Source organism: Polypterus senegalus, chromosome 7 (assembly GCF_016835505.1).
Source record: "Polypterus senegalus isolate Bchr_013 chromosome 7, ASM1683550v1, whole genome shotgun sequence".
NCBI lineage: Eukaryota > Metazoa > Chordata > Cladistia > Polypteriformes > Polypteridae > Polypterus > Polypterus senegalus.
This window is the reverse complement of record NC_053160.1, coordinates 108,954,740-108,973,538: the sequence shown is the minus strand read 5'-3', so window position 1 is coordinate 108,973,538 and position 18,799 is coordinate 108,954,740.

Sequence of the window (18,799 nt, the reverse complement as noted above, 5' to 3'; positions counted from 1 at the left end):
TGCTATTGTGGTTTTGCCTGAGTGCCTCAATAAGTTACCCTCCCCTCGCTCTTACTTTTTTTACCGTTCATGTAATGAATACACTGAGTATGGCTTTACCAAAACAATCATTGATCGTGAATAAAGTATCCATTATTCATAAAGCTTCAATTGGTGATCTGTCTTTCTGCGTTAACGCATATTTTTCATCGTCTCAAACCAAGGGGATGCAAGGCTAAAATGAATCGGGAAGCACGCGTATATACTCGGTGCATCCCCTCTCGGGAATCGAACCTCGGCGCTAGAGGCAAGCCTCTACTATTGCGCCATGGCATGCGGTTTGTCTATTTGAGCATAGCAGTGTAATTCGGTTTTTGTTCAGCACTCTTTGGAACTGTTGCTTTTTGTCTGTGCACTGCGTCAGTTCACGTGAGCCGCTGAATATGGTTTTATATGTCACTCGCTCACTTCTAATTGTTTCGCTGCCTTCTTAATTATATAATGCATGTTTTCTTCAGCGCTTTTTTGAGCTCTTTTTTTTTTTCTACGTACTGCTTGATTACGTGGGAGGCATAATGATGTCCCACGAAACTCCGCCCCCACGGCTTTCAAGCTCAACTCCATTGCAGTAAATGGAGAAAAATAGCTTCTACTTATGACCATTTTGCGTAGAATTTCGAAATGAAACCTGCCCAACCTTTGTAAGGAAGCTGTAAGGAATGAGCCTGCCAAATTTCAGCCTTCTACCTATACGGGAAGTTGGAGAATTAGTGATGAGTCAGTCAGTCAGTCAGGGCTTTGCCTTTTATTAGTATATATAGTGGTGTGAAAAACTATTTTCCCCCTTCCTGATTTCTTATTCTTTTGCATGTTTGTCACACAAAATGTTTCTGATCATCAAACACATTTAACCATTAGTCAAATATAACACAAGTAAAAACAAAATGCGATGCTATGGCATGACCTTAAAAAGGTGGTTCATGCTAGAAAACCCTCAAATAAAGCTGAATTACAATTCTGCAAAGATGAGTGGGCCAAAATTCCTCCAGAGCGCTGTAAAGACTCATTGCAAGTTATATGGCAGCTTGATTGCAGTTATTGATGCTAAGGGTGGCCCAACTAGTTATTAGGTTCAGGGAGTAATTACTTTTTCACACACGGCCATGTAGGTTTGGAGTTTTTTTTCTCCCTAAATAATAAAAACCATTTAAAAACTGCATTTTGTGTTTATTTGTGGTGTTTGACTAATGGTTAAATGTGTTTGATGATCAGAAACATTTTGTGTGACAAACGTGCAAAAGAATAAGAAATCAGGAAGGGGGCAAATAGTTTTTCACACCACTGTAAGTTTATAAAGCACAGAGAATTTATTAATTTAGGTATGTTTACAAGCCTTAAATTTTACACAGTTTGGCTTGCTCTCTCTCTCTGGGGTGGGGATCGATCTGTTCTTAACATAATTCTTCATTTTATAAAAACTTGATTCCTATGTATGGATTGTAATAAAATTAATAAAAAAAAAAAAATGAATTTAATCCATTTTGGAATAAGGCTGTAACATAACAAAATGCGGAAAAAGTGATGCGCTGTGCATACTTTCCGGATGCACTGTGTGTGTGTGTGTATATATGTGTCTGTCTGTCTGTCCTCCTCTCTTTCCTCAAAAACAGTTTAATTACCCTGTCGTACGGATTATCCGTGCACTTCCGTTCCATCAAAAAGTCCCTTTCTATCCCCATCGAAGCTAATGCTGAAAGTCGAACCTGCCCTGTCGTATTTCTCGCATAAGTTTTAATTCGCTTTAGGGCTGAAAATGTCCACTCGATAGAAGCAGTGTACACGGGAATGGTCACCGCCAAATATACCAATGTGAACAGCTGCCCAATGCTCTCATTCAGATTTTTCTGATGAAGGAAGTCCAGGAGACAGTCAGTTCTGTTTTTAGGCGAGACAGATCAAAAACCGCTCCGTGACTCTTGTGTTAAACTATAGAAGGCTGCATGCATGGATTTTTTCTTGTATTCCCGAAACTTCTGGGGCTCGAGGAACGTGACAAAGGTCAGTTTTTCATGGTCTTGAAATCTGGTCTGTGTCTGGCACGTATTGTCCAGAATCCTGACATGGATATGCCATGGATAGTGCGCGTGAGGACGCTCGGAGCGCTTGTGGTGTGTTCAGTGGCCTAGTAGAGTTCCTCATATCGGCTTCTCTGCAATCCAATGGTTCTGAATACGGTGACGTTGCCGTACGCCTGCTAGAGGGCCCTACTGACACCAACTCAAAATCTGATTGGTTGAAGCAACAGGTTAATCGACATTTATTTTGTGTTAGAGTGCCTGCACCACGGATTGTGAAGGCCTCTCTGCCTGGCAACAGATGATGGCTGAAATGTGATTGGTTAAATGCTTTAATACGAAAATTATATGCCTGGAAGCAGCACAACCATCGGAAAAGCTATGAAAGGAAGCTGACAGACTACTTGGAATTATTTAATAAGTATTCATGGACAAAATATAATTACCATCAGATTGTGGTTCAGATATTTTTACTTATGAATATGCTAAGCACTTTAACCCGTGGATATTTACCTTATATGGGCAGGCACTCAATTACGTGGGGGGCGTGATAATGAGAGACGCAACTCCGCCTCCCACGGCCATCGAGCTGCAGTCTATTACAGTATATGGACGAAAATAGGTTCCAGTTATGACCATTACACATAGAATTTTGAAATGAAACCTGCTCAACTTTTGTAAGTAAGCTGCAAGGAATGAGCCTGCCAAATTTCAGCCTTCTAACTACATGGGAAGTTGGAGAATTAGTGATGGACGGATGGTCGGTCGGTCCTTTGCCTTTTATTAGTATAGACTAGCAAAATACCCGCGCTTCACAGCGATGTCATGTGTTAAAGAAGTTATGAAAAAGAAAAGGAAACATTTTAAAAATAATGTAACATGATTGTCAAAGTAATTGTTTTGTGTATTTGGCGGCAGCGTCACGAAGTTGTTTTCGGCAGCTGCATCAGAAAATGTACCACGTCGTCTGACACGCCTCCTTTTTACTGTTTTCTCACAGCTTGGATTGCTGCTGTCATATATATATATATATACACACACACACACACGCACACACACACACACACACACACACACACACACATATATATATATATATATATATATATATATATATATATATATATAGATATAGATATAGATATAGATATAGATATAGATATAGATATAGATATAGATATAGATATAGATAGATATATATATATATATATAGATATAGATAGATATATATATATATATAGATATATATATATATAGAGAGAGAGATATATACATACCTATCTACATCATATATTTACATACATACATACACACACACACAAATTATATATATATATATATATATGTGTGTGTGTGTGTGTGTGTGTGTGTGTATATATATATACATATACTTGTGTGTATGTTTGTGTGTGTATAGGTTTGGTCACTGAGTGCAAGGGGAAAAATAATAAATTATAGTCTATAAGTTATTAAACAGTAAAACATTAGCGTTTTAGAAGTACAGGTACATTGAAATTACATTTTCTATGTGAACGTTCAAATTTGTGCCTCGCCTCGATTGTGAATCGCCTTAATATTATTTTGCCGTGGTGTAGAAAAGGGGTCCCGTGTTTGCACTTGTCTGGGCTATAGCGCAGGGGGAGGATGAAAAAAAATTAAAAGTGCTCACTTTGACTTAAGGCAGAAGCGCAGTCAGCGTCTCAAAGGCGGCACAGCTATGCACGGCGCTGGCTGCTCGACTTTTGCTGGGCAGGAGACCCCAGTTTGCAGACACGTTCATGATATCAAAAGTCTTAGCACTCTTTGGAGGTCATTTATACATATAGCAAAATACCCGCGCCTGGCAGCGGAGAAGTAGTGTGTTAAAGAAGTAATGAAAAAGAAAAGGAAACATTTTAATAATAGCGTAACATGATTGACATTGTCATGAGTGTTGCTGTCGTATATATGCCTGCCTAAATAAGTCACTCTCGCTTTGCTCTTACTTTTTTACCGTTCATTTAATCATGGCTAGTGGCGGAAAAATTATAAAATGGAAGGAGGATGGCTTTACCAAAACAATTATTGATGGCGAATCGATTATTCATAAAGCTTGAATTGGTGATCTGTTTTTCTGTGTTAACCTCATATTTTTTCATACTTCTTCTCAAACTAAGGTGGTGCGAGGGTAAAATGAATCGGGATGCGCTGATCAATGTAATCCGTGTACCAGGAAATCATGCATTGACAAAAGCTCCCCTTTGCTTGTAATGCAAAGTGTGATTAAATGCATTATTTTTTAACGCGTTATGGAGCACATGCATTGAAGCTTCTCGGCTGTGCTTGTGCTAAGAAAAGGAAAGATTTTAAAAATAACGTAACACGATTGTCAATGTGACCTTTTGTAAGTAGTGCCTGGAGGATTCAGTGTGTAGAAACTCTATAGAGACAGCGTGTGTATTAACTTGTGGATTTTTCTGTGAGTATTTGGTGGCAGTCTGAGGAATTTGCTTTGGAAGACAGCATTAGCCGCGGAGCTCAGCTCAGAGCAAAATGAGGTGGGAGGGAGATGATGACGTGACTCCCCCACCCGCCTTAACTGTCAATCCCCACAAACACAGTCTCTCGGAATTTGCATAAGCACACCCCTTCACCTACAATTTTAACTTAGTTACAAAGTGATCAAAACTCTCGTTTATATCCTCGTCCTCTCATTAAACTTGTATCCGCATTACCTGTGTGTATGTGAAGCAGCAGCGTAGCCTGTCTATGAACTTAATTTAAAGTTTAGGTTTACACGTGCTTTCTTTCAAGCTGGCAACACTCATGAATATATGGTAGTATATGTCACTTTCGCTCGCTTCTTATTGTTTCGCTGCCTTCTCAATTATATAATGCATGTTTTCTTGAGCGCTTTTTTGAGGTCTTCCTGGTTTTCTTTGTACTGCGTGATTACGTGGGAGGCGTGATGATGTCACACGAAACTCCATACGGCGTTGAAGCTCATCTCCATTACAGTAAATGGAGAAAACTGCTTCCAGTTATGACCATTACGCATAGAATTTCGATATAAAACCTGCCCAACTTTTGTAAGGAAGCTGTAAGGAATGAACCTGCCAAATTTCAGCCTTCCACCTACACGGGAAGTTGGAGAATTAGTGATGAGTGAGTCAGTGAGTGAGTGAGGGCTTTGCCTTTTATTAGTATAGATTAAAGTAGAATGTCGTAAACTAAACTTCATCCTAAAATCGATGTTTGATTAACAAGATTTTCTCAAACCCTGTCATAAGTAAATGCAGCACATTAAATGCTTTTTATTAAGTGTTCCCCGACCCAGTTGTTAATCACTACGCTTCTTCCGCACTTAGAGGTGGCGCCGGCAGCGATCACCACACTGAATCCATTCACTTATCAATATCAAGTATTTATCTTAGCATTCTAAATGTTCTGAGAGCAGAAATATCATGAAGTGAATGTATTCTGTGATGCAACCGTTGCCAGCGCCTCTTCAGTACAAGAGAAGTCAGTTTAAGAAGCACGTACCGATATAACATGGCTCGGGGAACACTTAACACAAAGCATTTAATGTGCTATATAACTTATGACGGGGTTTGAAAAAAATCTAGTAAATATTCCTTTTACGATGAAGTTTAGTTTACGATGTTCTACTTTAATGACAAATTATAAGAATAAAGTCAACATGTTGACTTTATTCTCATCATAAGCGTCGAGATTAAAGTGGAAATGTTGAGAATAAAGTCAACATATCGTCACACTATTACACAGTACCCAGGTACATTACATTGTATTGAAAACAAATAAAACAAGTCCAACTTGGTTTGTAGTATTATCCAGTAGTATAGAAACAGTATTTACACATTTGAACATAATGGTCCACATCTGCCTTTTAAAACCAAAGTATCTCCAGGCAAAAGACGTGACTCTTGCCAAAAAAAAAAAAAGTTCTTCTGTGTCATCATGTTCAACTTTATCGGCAGCTACAGCTTCAGTTTTGGAATGTTCTCTGTCCATTTTCACTGTGCAATACCTACACTACCACTACCTATTTAGCGGTGTAGCAGTGAAAATGGTCCCCACTTGAACAGTTTCCCGCTGCGCCACGTTCCGAACGTCGTTTAGGCAATTTAAACCATTGTTGTGGTATAAGAAAAATCCATATCATAATAAAAATAAAAAATGGTTTTCAGTATGAACCGGTATACTGCCTAGTAGTAAAATTTAATAAAGTTAGGTAGAGCCATGCCACCTTCTGCCTTAGGTCTTTGTAGTGTAGATGTTCTGAATTCCAAATAAATGAAGTTATAGTTGAATGTAATTTCTTAAAAAAAAGATTTATTGATGTATATTGGAAGGTTTAGAAATAAAAAGAGAATCTTCGGAACGATATTCATGTTAATGTTCTTCCAGCTAAAGTGAAATGAAGGGTTGACCATCTATGCAAGTCTTGCTTATTTTTTTCCATACAGAAGGCGGAATTTTGTTGATAAAGAGCTTTGTTTTCTTGTGACGTTTACCCCTATGTATTTAAACTGATCTTCGATGATAAAAGGGAAGGTGTTCAATCTAATATTGTGTGCTTGAGAATTCACTGGAAAGATCACACTTTTATTCAAATTAATTCTGAGACCAGAATTTACAGATTTCTGTAAATGTTGCTAAGAAAAGGGGAGCTAGCCGAGCGGAGAAGTTTTTATAAAATTCGGCAGGGTAGCCATCAAGGCCTGCTGCTTTCTCACTCTGAAATGCCTTTATAGCATTTAGTAATTCTGATAGTACCAAAGGTTTATCCAATTCCTCTGCACTGAGAGTATCTATTTGTGGTATCTATAATGCATCCAGAAATGCATTAGATTGTGTCATTTATTAGCTTTCTCTCCATGTTCACAGTAATGATGTCTTGATATAAAAATTAGCTGTTATTTTTCTTTAGTTGTTAAGAGTTTTGAGGTCTGAATGCAGAGCCTGCATTTTCCTAAGAACCGCTTCACTTGGACACCTGGCATGGTCTTAATCTATTCTAGACATTTCGCTGGTTAGCTCTGATACCTTCTTGGTTTCCAGTTTTATTTCTGTGGGAAAGATAAGAGAAAATCTGTCCTCTTAAGATGGCCTTCAGGGTTTCCCAGAGTATTCCTACAGAGACCTCGGAGGATGTATTTGTCTCTAGAAAAAAAATGATTTGTTTGGATATAAATTCTGTACAGTTCTCGTCTGCTAATAAAAGTGGGTTAAAATCCCATCTGCGAGATGAGTATGTGGGGCATAATGATTTTAGCTCCAAGATCAAAGGGTCATGGTCAGAAATAACAGTAGCGTCATACTTGCAAGATTTATTTGTAGGCAAGAAATTGTTATCTACAAAGAAATAACCAATTCTTGAGTAGCAATTATGCACTGGTAAATAGAAGAAATATGCTTTCGAGTTTTGGTTCAGATAAATTGTGGTCCGTTAAAAACTGTGTAATTGTCTTTGCAGTGTTCAATGTCATCACCCCTGTGACAGTAGACCTATCTAGGTCTGGATATAAAACACAATTGGAGTCCCCAGCCATTATAATTTTATGAGTGTTTGCATTGGAAATGGATCCAAATACATTTTGGATGAAGTCTCTTATCATCCAATTTGGGTGTATAAACATTTATCAATCACTTCACAGTTAAATAAATTACCCATGACAATCACATATGTCCCTTCAGGATCAGATACTACATCCGATACTACAAATGAGACTGTTCTATGTATAAGAATTCCCACACCTCTAGTTTTCTTTGTAAAGCTGGAATGGAACATTTGGCCAGTCCAGTCTTTTTGCTGCCGGAACAGATCCTTTCTTAAGAAGTGGGTCTCCTGTAAAAGTACTATTTTGGCGTTTAGACCTTTTACGCGTCTTTCCTTGAGGAATTCTCTGACTTAATGTCAATTTTAGTTACAAACTATGATGCACTCTTAATAGTCGGCGACTTTAACTTTCATGTCGACAATCAGTGTGACCAAAAGGTAAAGGAATTCATGAACCTCCTGGACTCTTTTGATTTGAGGCAGCTCGTTAATCAGCCTACACATAAAGCAGGTCATACGTTAGACTTAGTGATTACTAAAGGACTTAAAGTTGATATAAAGCAGGTCACTGATATCGGTCTATCAGACCATTTCCTTCTACTATTTAATATAGAAATAAAGATAGAAAACGCTCATGAGAAACATTTTGTTAAAAAACGCTTCTTTGACTCATCAGCAGCTTTAAAGCTTACAACTATTCTAAGCAATCAGTCCGTTTATAATGCCAGCTATAATAGCGAGGATAATGTAAATAGTAAAGTGGAAAACTTTAACTCTAAAGTAAGAACTGCTGTTGACATAGTTGCACCTGAAAAGACAGTTAAAAAATCCTCTAGTACTGTTATTCCATGGAAGACCCAAAGAGTGTCTGATTTAAAAGAACATGTCGTAGAGCTGAGCGTAAATGGAGGAAAACTAAACTAACTATCCACTATGAAATATTAAAAGTTAAAATAACAGAATACAATAACACTGTCCGTCTTGAGAGGCGCTGCTATTTCTCTAATATTATAAATAACAATGCTAGTAATCCCAGAGTCTTATTTTCAACAATTGATCGTCTGTTAAACCCAGGTAACACAAAGGAATGCCCCAGAATACTTCCAGTGAAACCTGTGAGAACATTGCTGTATTTTTCACTCAAAAAATTAATGATATTAGAGATAACATAGTATATCTCCCCAGCACTGCAGAACCTCCAAAGCCCGGTACTCCGTTATAAACAAATTAAATGCTTTCACCAGGATAGATTTACCTGAATTACATAGTATAATCTCTCAACTGAAATCCTCCACCTCGTCCTTGACCCAATACCAACCAGGTTTTTCAAAGAAATATCAGGCGTTCTAATTGACAATATTCTGGACATAGTAAATTCGTCATTAGATACGGGGGTCTTTCCAGACTGTCTTAAGACTGCTGTAGTTAAACCCCTTCTTAAGAAACATAATCTTGACCCTCTGCCTTTGAAAATTTTAGACCCATTTCTAACCTGCCCTTCTTAAGTAAAATTTAGAGAAGGCAGTCATTATGCAGTTAAATGACCACCTAAATAAACATGCTATTCTTGATACTTTTCAGTCAGGCTTCAGAACAAATCACAGTACAGAAACTGCACTTGTTAAAGTAGTAAATGACTTATGGGTAAATGCAGACAGAGGCCATTTATCTGTTCTCATCCTCTTAGATCTGAGTGCTGCATTTGACACCATTGATCATAATATTCTTAGAAATCGCCTTAGTCAATGGGTGGGCCTCTCTGGCAGTGTCTTAAATTGGTTTGAATCCTACCTGGCAGGGAGAAAATTCTTTGTGAGTTGTGGTAATCAAATCTCAAAGACACATGATATCCGATATGGTGTTCCACAAGGCTCTATCCTGGGTCCGCTGTTATTCTCAATCTATATGCTTCCGTTAGGTCAGATTATCTCAGGTTACAATGTGAGCTACCACAGCTATGCTGATGACACACAGCTGTACTTATCTATAGCACCTGATGACTCCGACTCTTTCGATACACTAACACAATGTCTTACTGGTATTTCTGAATGGATGAATAGTAATTTTCTCAAACTAAATAAAGAGAAAACTGAAATTTTGGTAATTGGCAATAATGGATTCAGCGAGGTTATCAGAAATAAACTTAATGCACTAGGATTAAAAGTTAAGACGGAAGTAAAAATTTAGGGGTAACCGTTGACTGTAATCTGAATTTTAAATCGCATATTCATCAGACCACTAGGACAGCATTTTTCATTTAAGAAACATAGCTAAAGTTAGACCTCTTATATCATTGAAAGATGCTGAGAAATTAATTCACGCTTTTGTTTTCAGTAGACTAGATTACTGTAACGCACTCCTCTCAGGACTACCCAAAAAGACATAAATCATTTGCAACGAGTGCAGAATGCAGCTGCTAGAATCCTAACTGGGAAAAGAAAATCCGAACACATTTCTCCAGTTTTGATGTCACTACACTGGTTGCCTGTGTCATTCAGGATTGACTTTAAAATACTGCTTATGGTTTATAAAGCCTTAAATAATCTCGCTCCATCTTATATATCGGAATGCCTGACACGTTATATTCCAAATCGTAACCTTAGATCTTCAAATGAGTGTCTCCTTATAATTCCAAAAGCTAAACTTAAAAGAAGTGGTGAGGCGGCCTTCTGCTGCTATGCACCTAAAATCTGGAATAGCCTGCCAATAGGAATTCGCCAGGCAAATACAGTAGAGCACTTTAAAACACTGCTGAAAACACATTACTTTAACATGGCCTTTTTATAACTTCACTTTAACTTAATACTGATACTCTGTATGTTCAATTCTTCATAATAACTATTCATGGTGGCTCTAAAATCCGTACTGACCCCTCTCTCTTCTGTTTCTTTTTCCGGTTTCTTTGTGGTGGCGGCCTGCGCCACCACCACCTACTCAAAGCATCATGATGCTCCAACAATGATGGACTGAAAGCCAGAAGTCTACGTGACCATCATCATCAGGTCCTTCCATGAAAATATGATGATTTATGTTAGGTAGAATGCCCAGAGGGGACTGGGCGGTCTCTTGGTCTGGAACCCCTACAGATTTTATTTTTTTCTCCAGCTTTTGGAGTTTTTTTGTTTTTCTGTCCACCCTGGCCATCGGACCTTACTCTTATTCTATGTTAATTAATGTTGACTTATGTTTATTTTTTATTGTGTCTTCTATTTTTCTATTCATTTTGTAAAGCACTTTGAGCTACATTTTTTTTTGTATGAATATGTGCTATATAAATAAATGTTGATTGATTGATTGATTGATTGATTACGTAAGAGAACACTCTCTCTTTAATTCGTGATTCAGGCCTTTATCATTCCAGCTCACAAAGTTAATTGTCCGGTCATGGAGACATTGATTCTGAATTATTTATTTATTTATTTATTTATTTTTTTAATTTTATTGCAATCATTCCATACAAATCAATCAATTTTTACAAAAAGTAGGATTGAGAACAAGTCGACCCCCACCCCCCTGAGAGACAGAGTAAGGCCAACGGAGTAAAACTTAAGGCTTGTAAACATACCTAATTGATAAGTTTGATAAGCCATTAGAGATGAATGGAGAAGAAAAAGAAATACAGAAATAATTGCTTCCTCAGTGCTTTTAAGAGCTTATTCTAAAATATTACTGATTAGATCTTGCCATGTTTTGAAAAAAATCTGTACAGATCCTCTGAGTATTTGATTTTTTCCAATTTCAAATAGTGTAAAACATCGGTTTCCTACTGACTTAAAAGAGGAGAGTTAGGATTCTTCCAGTTTAGCAAAATAAGTCTGCGTGCCAAATGTGTAGTGAATGCAATCAGTTTATTTGTCCTTCTCCTCTTTAAACCCATCTGAAAGAGCCCCAAACACAGCTGTTAATGGGTTAGGAGGGATTTTGACACCAAGGCTGTCTGAAAGGTAATTAAAAATTTTGGTCCAGAATGATGTTAATTTGGTGCAGGCACAAAACATGTGACCCAGCAAGGCTGGAACTTGATTGCAGCGTTCGCAGGTTGGATCTTGCCCTGGAAACATTTTGGAGAGTTTTAAGCGAGACGGATGTGCTCGATATATAATTTTGAGTTGAATAATTATATGCTTTGTGCATATGGAGCTCAAGTGAATTCTCTGCGTTGCAGTTGTGTATCGTGGGTGTCAGCCGCCTGGGGTGGAGGATAATTTCGCCGCCCCCTTATTTAGGTATTTCAATTTAAAAGACTATAATATACAGTAATTCTTTGCTGACCCCTAAAAGCGCCGCCCGGGCCAAACCCAAATTTCTCCAATGTAGTAAAAAGGTATTTCCATTCAATCATGTCAAATGCTTTTTCTGCATCCAATGATAAAATTTTTCTGGGATGTTTGACTTAGTTGGTGAGTATGTTACACTAGCAAAATACCTGCGCCTCGCAGCAGATAAGTAGTGTGTTAAGAAGTAATGAAAAAGAAAAGGAAACATTTTAAAAATAACATTAACATGATTGTCAATGTAATTGTTTTGTGACTGTTATGAGTGTTGCTGTCATCAAGGATTTGATTATCATTATTTCTTTCAATCAGTCTGTCCCTGACCATCTCATCTTCATTGTCAACCGTTTCATTCATCGAAGTGATCACTACCCAAATCGGTACTTGTGAATCTTAAGATGTTTAACAGGCATTCCCGGTATTAAGTTGTGGATTTGCCTGTGAATATTTAGTGGCAGCGTGTCTATGAATGTAATTTAAACTTAAGCTTTACACCTTGCTTTCCTATTGATATGTGTACAAAGGCTTGTTCAGCGTCAGAGGGTTGTTCCTTTCCTACTGCATCAATAAGCAGCTCGTCTTTACCTGAGACATCACACACTGCATGCAAGGGTTTAGCTTTCCCAGTCCTGCAAAGTCAGTTGACGTGAGCCGCTTGGAGTACATGCATTGAAGGTTCTCAGCTGTGCTTGTGCTATCTTGTGCGATCTTGCAATGTCCACAGCTTTATTTAATGTTAGCTCAGACCCGGCACTTAAAAGTTTCTCTCGCACGTTTGCTGAGTTTGTGCTAAACGTTATTCTATCCCTGACCATCTCATCATCGTTTGCATAAGCACAGTCCTTCACCAGCAATTTCAACTCTGTTACAAAGTGATCAAAAGTCTTGTTTATACCCTGCGTCTTCTCATTAAACTTGTATCTCGCGAATATCGTATTCATCGTAGGCATGACAAATACCAGCAGGAGCGTGTCTATGAACTTAATTTAAACTTGAGGTTTACACCGTGCTTTGTTTCTGCAGTAGCTGCACTTATGAATATGCTTGTATGCATCACTCGTTTCATATTCTTTTGCTGCCTTCTCAATTGTGTAATGCGTTTTTTGTTCAGCGCTTTTTGGAGCTCTTGCTTGTTCTCTGTGTACTGCATTCACAGTCAGTTCACGTGAGCTGCTCAGAGTACATGCCATCGAAGGTTTTCAGCTGTGCTTGTGCTATCTCGTGTGATCTTGTGATGTCCACGGTTTTATTTAATGTTAGCTAAGACCTGGCACTTAAAAGTTTCTCTCGCTCTTTCGCTAAGTTTCTCATCTCATCTTCGTTTGCATAAGCGCAGTCCTTCACCCGCGAATATATGCCCTTATATGGGCAGACACTCAATTACGTGGGAGGTGTGACGATGAAGGACGCAACTCTGCCTCACACGGCGACCGAGCTGCAGGCTATGGCCGTATATCTGTACATAAGTAGGTTCCAGTTATGACCGTTACGCGTAGAATTTCGAAATGAAACCTGCCTAACTTTTGTAAGTAAGCTGTAAGGAATTAGCCTGCCAAATTCAAATCAGCCTTCTACCTACACGAGAAGTTGGAGAATTAGTGATGAGTCAGTCAGTGAGTCAGTCAGTCAGTGAGGGCTTTGCCTTTTATTAGTATAGATTAAAAGGGCGTCGAAGATTGAGTGTTGACCCTTGATAAATCCAGTTTCATCTTGTGATATTTCTGAAGGGAGCACTTTCTCCGTCCTTCTTGGTATGATTTTTGAGAGTATTTTATCGTCATTATTCAAAAGTGAAATTGGTCTGTATGATGCACTTGTAATAAATCCTTATTTTGTTTAGGAAAAACGGTGATTAATACTTGGCAAAAACTTTGAGGAAGAGTTTGATTTTCTCTGGCTTCTGCAAATATTGCTAATAGGAGGGGAGCTAGCTGAGCGGAGAATTTCTTTTAAAATTCTGCAAGGTAGCCATCAGGGCCTGCTGCTTTCCCGCCTTGAAGTGACTTTATAGCATCTAGTAATTCTGATAACGCCAGAGGTTTATCGAGTTCCTGCGTACTTAAAGTATCTATTTGTGGTATCTAATGTATCCAGAATTGCATTATATTGTGTATTGTCTTCTTTAAACTCAGTAGAATATAAGGATTTAAAGTAGTCTCTAAATGTGTGCATTATATTTTTGTGGTCAATGATTTTTTTTTTTTCCCATTCGTGTTGGTATTTACTGGGATTGCGTTGCGGACTTCTTGCTTGTGAATTTGTTGAGCTAAAAGCTTAATCGCTTTCTCTCCGTGTTCATAGTAAAGATGTTTGGATTTATAAATTTAATTGTTCAGTTTCTTTAGTTGTCAAGAGGTTTAGTTCTGAATGCAGAGCCTGCCTTTTCCTATGTAGAGCCTCGCTTAGAAGACTGGCATGTTCTTCATCTATTCTAGTAATTTCGCTTTTTAGCTCAGCTACTTTCTTGGTTTCTAATTTATTTCTGTGGGAAATATATGAGCTAATCTGTCCTCTTAAGAAGACCTTACGAGTTTCCCCAGAGTATCCCTGCAGAAATCTCTGAGGATGTATTTGTCTCTAGGAAGAAACTGATTTGTTTGAATATAAATTCTGTACAATTCTCGTCGGCTAATAGAAGCGGGTTGAGACGCCATCTGCGAGGTGAGTGTGTGGGGCATAGTAACTTTAGCTCCAAGATCAGAGGTGCATGGTCAAAAATAACAATAGCATTGTATTTGCAAGATTTAATCGTAGGCAAGAAATTATTTATAAAAAAATAATCAATTCTTGAATAGCAATGATATACTGGTGAGTAGAAAGAATATGTTCTTGAGTTTGGGTTTAAAAGCCTCCAGGGGTCTAATAAGTTGTGATCAGTTATAAACTTTGTAATTATCTTTGCAGTGTTAGATGTCGTCCCCCCTGTGATAGAAGTACTATCCAAGAGTGGATTTAAAACACAATTAAAGTCCCCAGCCATTATAATTTTATGAGTGTTCAGATTGGGAATGGATGCAAATAAATTTTGTATAAATTCTTTATCATCAACATTAGGTGCATAAGCATTTAACAAAATCATTTTACAGTTAGATAAGTTACCCATGACCATCACATGTCTCCCTTCAAGGTCCAATACTACATCTGATGCTACAAATGAGACTGTTCTATGTATGATAATTCCCACATGGAATGGAACATTTGGCCAGTCCAGTTCTTTTGCAGCTGGAACTGATCTTTGCTTAGTAAGTGGGTCTCCTGTAAAAAAAAAAAAAGTGTTTAAACCTGTTAGGTGAGAGACTACTTTCTTTCTCTTTAATTCGTGATTCAGGCCTTTTACATTCCAGCTCACAAAGTTAACTGTCCCATCATGGAGACATTGATTCTGAATTTTTGATGTCATTTTATAGTCTTAACTGGAAGTGAGACAGCTTTAACCTTAATTTCCTATTTCTCCAAGAGTTATTGCCATGCAGCTTATTGTTACGTTGGTACTTACAATTATAAAGGTTAAAAGGATAGATTAGGTACAGATATAGTCTGCTCTCTCCCATGTGAGGCTAGACCCCACTTAACACAGTCCTGGTCCTCTGACATACACAGAGACAGAGAACGTCCAAAGCAAAACAAGCCCCCACACAGTGGCGTTTTCAGATTAAAAAATAGAGATATCTATTACCAATATAGTCTAAATACTATATGCCTAAAATATAATCATTAACAAGCTATGAACTTAAAATATATATAATCTTCAGCAATGTTAATGTATTAAGATAATAATCCCAGATAATAAACCCGGGGACTGGTGTTTAGAAAGTGGTCCAGAATAAGCATAGTAAGTCTTAATGCAATAATAGCAATAACAATAAACCAAGGGTTTGATATTAAACAGTCTCGTTTAGGGTAGAGAAAAAATAGATAAGAAAAAAAAAATTAAGCACAAGCATCTATAACTGTAATTAAAACATAAACAGACAGCGTCCGAGTAATAATGAGGATATATAATGATAAAATCCCATATCTTAACTAATAGATTGGACAGTAGGTTATTTATCCTTGCCATATCATGACAGGCTATGACTCACTATTGTGTTTCAGAATAGTGCCGGGATCAGCTTTCTTAATTCCTTTTCTGCTTCTTCCTTGCTGGCGAAGACATAGACTTGACCATGCAATTCCACTTTCAGTTTGGCAGGATACAAGAGGCTGTATTTGATATTGGCTTGCCGTAACCGCTGTTTAATGTTGTAGAAGGCTGCGCGTTTAGTGGCTGTTGCTTGAGAGAAATCAGGGAAGATACAAATGTGGTTATTTTCGTATATAATCTCTTGCTTGTGTCTGAGGAGTGCCATCACCTCTAGCTTAAATAATAATCTCTCAAAGCGAATAATAAAAGATCTAGGTCTAACGGTATTTGATCCGTGTATGCAATAAGCTGCTGCTATCTCAGAATCTGCATTAAAGTCCTCTCCAATTATTTTAGAAAATAGTTCAGGTGCGAATTTCACTGGGTTTGGACTTTCTCGATTCTTAGGTAGACCATCAATTCTAATATTATTCCTTCTGCTTCCATCTTCCAAAGCAGCAAGTCTGTCTCTGAGTTTTTTTGCTTTCGAAGCTAGCAGTTGTTGCTTTTTCTTCAACACTGGCAGCTAGATTTTTGGCTGATTCAATCCGAGTCGTGAATGTCTCCTTGACATCCTCCAGTTGATCAGCAAGTGTGCTCAGTTTAGACGCTTCTGAATTTATGTCATTTTGTAGAAAGTGAGACAGCTTTGACCTTAATTTTCAATTTTCCCAGGAGTTATTGCTATTAAGCCTATTGTTACGTTGGTATTTATAATTATAAGGATTATAAAGATAGATTAGCGAAAGCTTGCTCTTTCTCTCCCCCATTTTGCTTCCCCACGTAAGGCTTGACCCCACTTCACAAATTCCCAGTCCTCTGACATACCTAGAGACAGAGCACATCCAAAACAAAACAAGCCCGCCAGCAGCGGCGTATGAGGATTAAAATTTAGATACCTATTGCCGAAACAGTCCAAATACTATAAGCATAAAATATAATCTTCAACAGTCTTGAAATAGTAAGATAGTAAACCCAGGGAATGGTGTTAAAGTGGCCCTGGATAAGCGTAGTAAACTCTAATCTGATAACAACAATTACAATAAACCAAGGGCATGATGTTAAACAGTTTCCTTTAGAAGAGTAAAAGAAAAATTACTAATTTAATTTCTTCCACACATACATATACACGTATAATTGTAATTAAAACAAACAAAATGGCCAAGAAGGGAAAAGGATGTATTATTATGGTACCAGTTTCATTGCAAGCAGATCAGACAACTGGTAATATCTTCTTTGCGATGCCATGACAGGATGCGACGATCGTATTTCAAAAAAGTGTTGAGATCAGCTTTCTTAACTTTTTTTTTTTTCTGCTACCTCCATAGTGGTAAAGATGTAATGCTCTTCTTGAATATGCACTTTCAGTTTGGCAGGATACAAGAGGCTGTATCTGATCTCGGCTTTCTGTAAGCGCTGTTTAATCTTGTAAAAAGCTGCACGTTTAGCAGGGTGAGGGTGAGAAATCAGGGAACATAAAAATGTGGTTATTTTCAAATATAATTTAGATTGTAATTTTTCGAAATGCACAACAAGAGTCCTAGGTTTGGAGGTATTTGATTCCTTTATGCGGTAAGCTGCTGCTATCTCGGTGTCTGATTTAAAGATTCTCTCCAGTTATTTTTGAGAATAGTTCAGCTATGAATTTAACTGGGTTTGAACTTTTACGATTCTCAGGTAGACCTTCGATTCTATTATTCCTTCTGCATCCATCTTCCCGAGCAGTAAGTCTAGTCTGTCTTAGTTTTTTGCATTCGGAATTTGCAGCCGTTGCTTTTCTGTCAGCGGTGGATGTCAGATGTTCGGCTGTTTCAATCTGAGTCGTGAATGTCTGCTTAACGTCTTCCAACTGATCGCCAAGTGCTCTCGGTTTTTCCTCAAACTTGGACACATTTTCCTGAATGTGTTCCTCAGTTTTTTCCAGCATACCTTTTAAAGGAAGCCTAATAGCTATTATATACAAGTTTCTCCAAGTCTTTATTATCCTGCCGCAGACCCTGCAGGTCCAGCCACAGCTTCCCGTTTGTCTTGAGCATACCATTTATTTCTTTCTTTATATCTTTCTTGAGCTCAGTGATCATTACCTTCAGTTCGGACAGATCGTTTTAGCCTTCGTGCTCCCCGGGTGAAGTGGCAAGCCCCGTTACAGCCAATATTCCCGGCTCGCAAGGACTAGATGATAACACGGATGACAAGGCCATTTCCAGTTTCAAGTGAAATTCTGGAATCGACAAGCTATTGTGACCTTGCTCATTCGCTTCCACTTTCACTCTCAACTGGAGACGATGAAGTGGCCCCTGGTCCCAGGAGATCTGTGCTTTCGCCCATCTGCTCCGGGTCAGTCTCTGTAAGGTCATACCCTGAGGTTGAACTTGGACTTGATGCTTGTCTAGGCTTGGGTGTAACTTTGGGTTTCTTTTCCGTTTCTTTCTGAGCCCCTTTCTTACCGCTCATGTTTATATATGCTTGCATATACTATAATAGAACCTCCTCGAGTTGGGTAAATACAGGATACATCGGGATAATAAAAATGAGAAAAATTAACGCTGCCGCTAATGGAGTTTCGCTTCAATGGACGAGACCAACTGCCCCAATTCCCTAGTTTAAACAATCATCGACTAACCTACTCATACATTGGTACACCTTCAGTTCAAATGTGTTCCAGAAGTAACCGTAAAGCCCCATACACCTATGCCCCTCTCTCCTATACCAAGATCTAAGCCATGCACTGGCCTTCTAATCTCCCTAATCTTACATGGTCTGGCATGTTCATAGGCAGAACATCAGA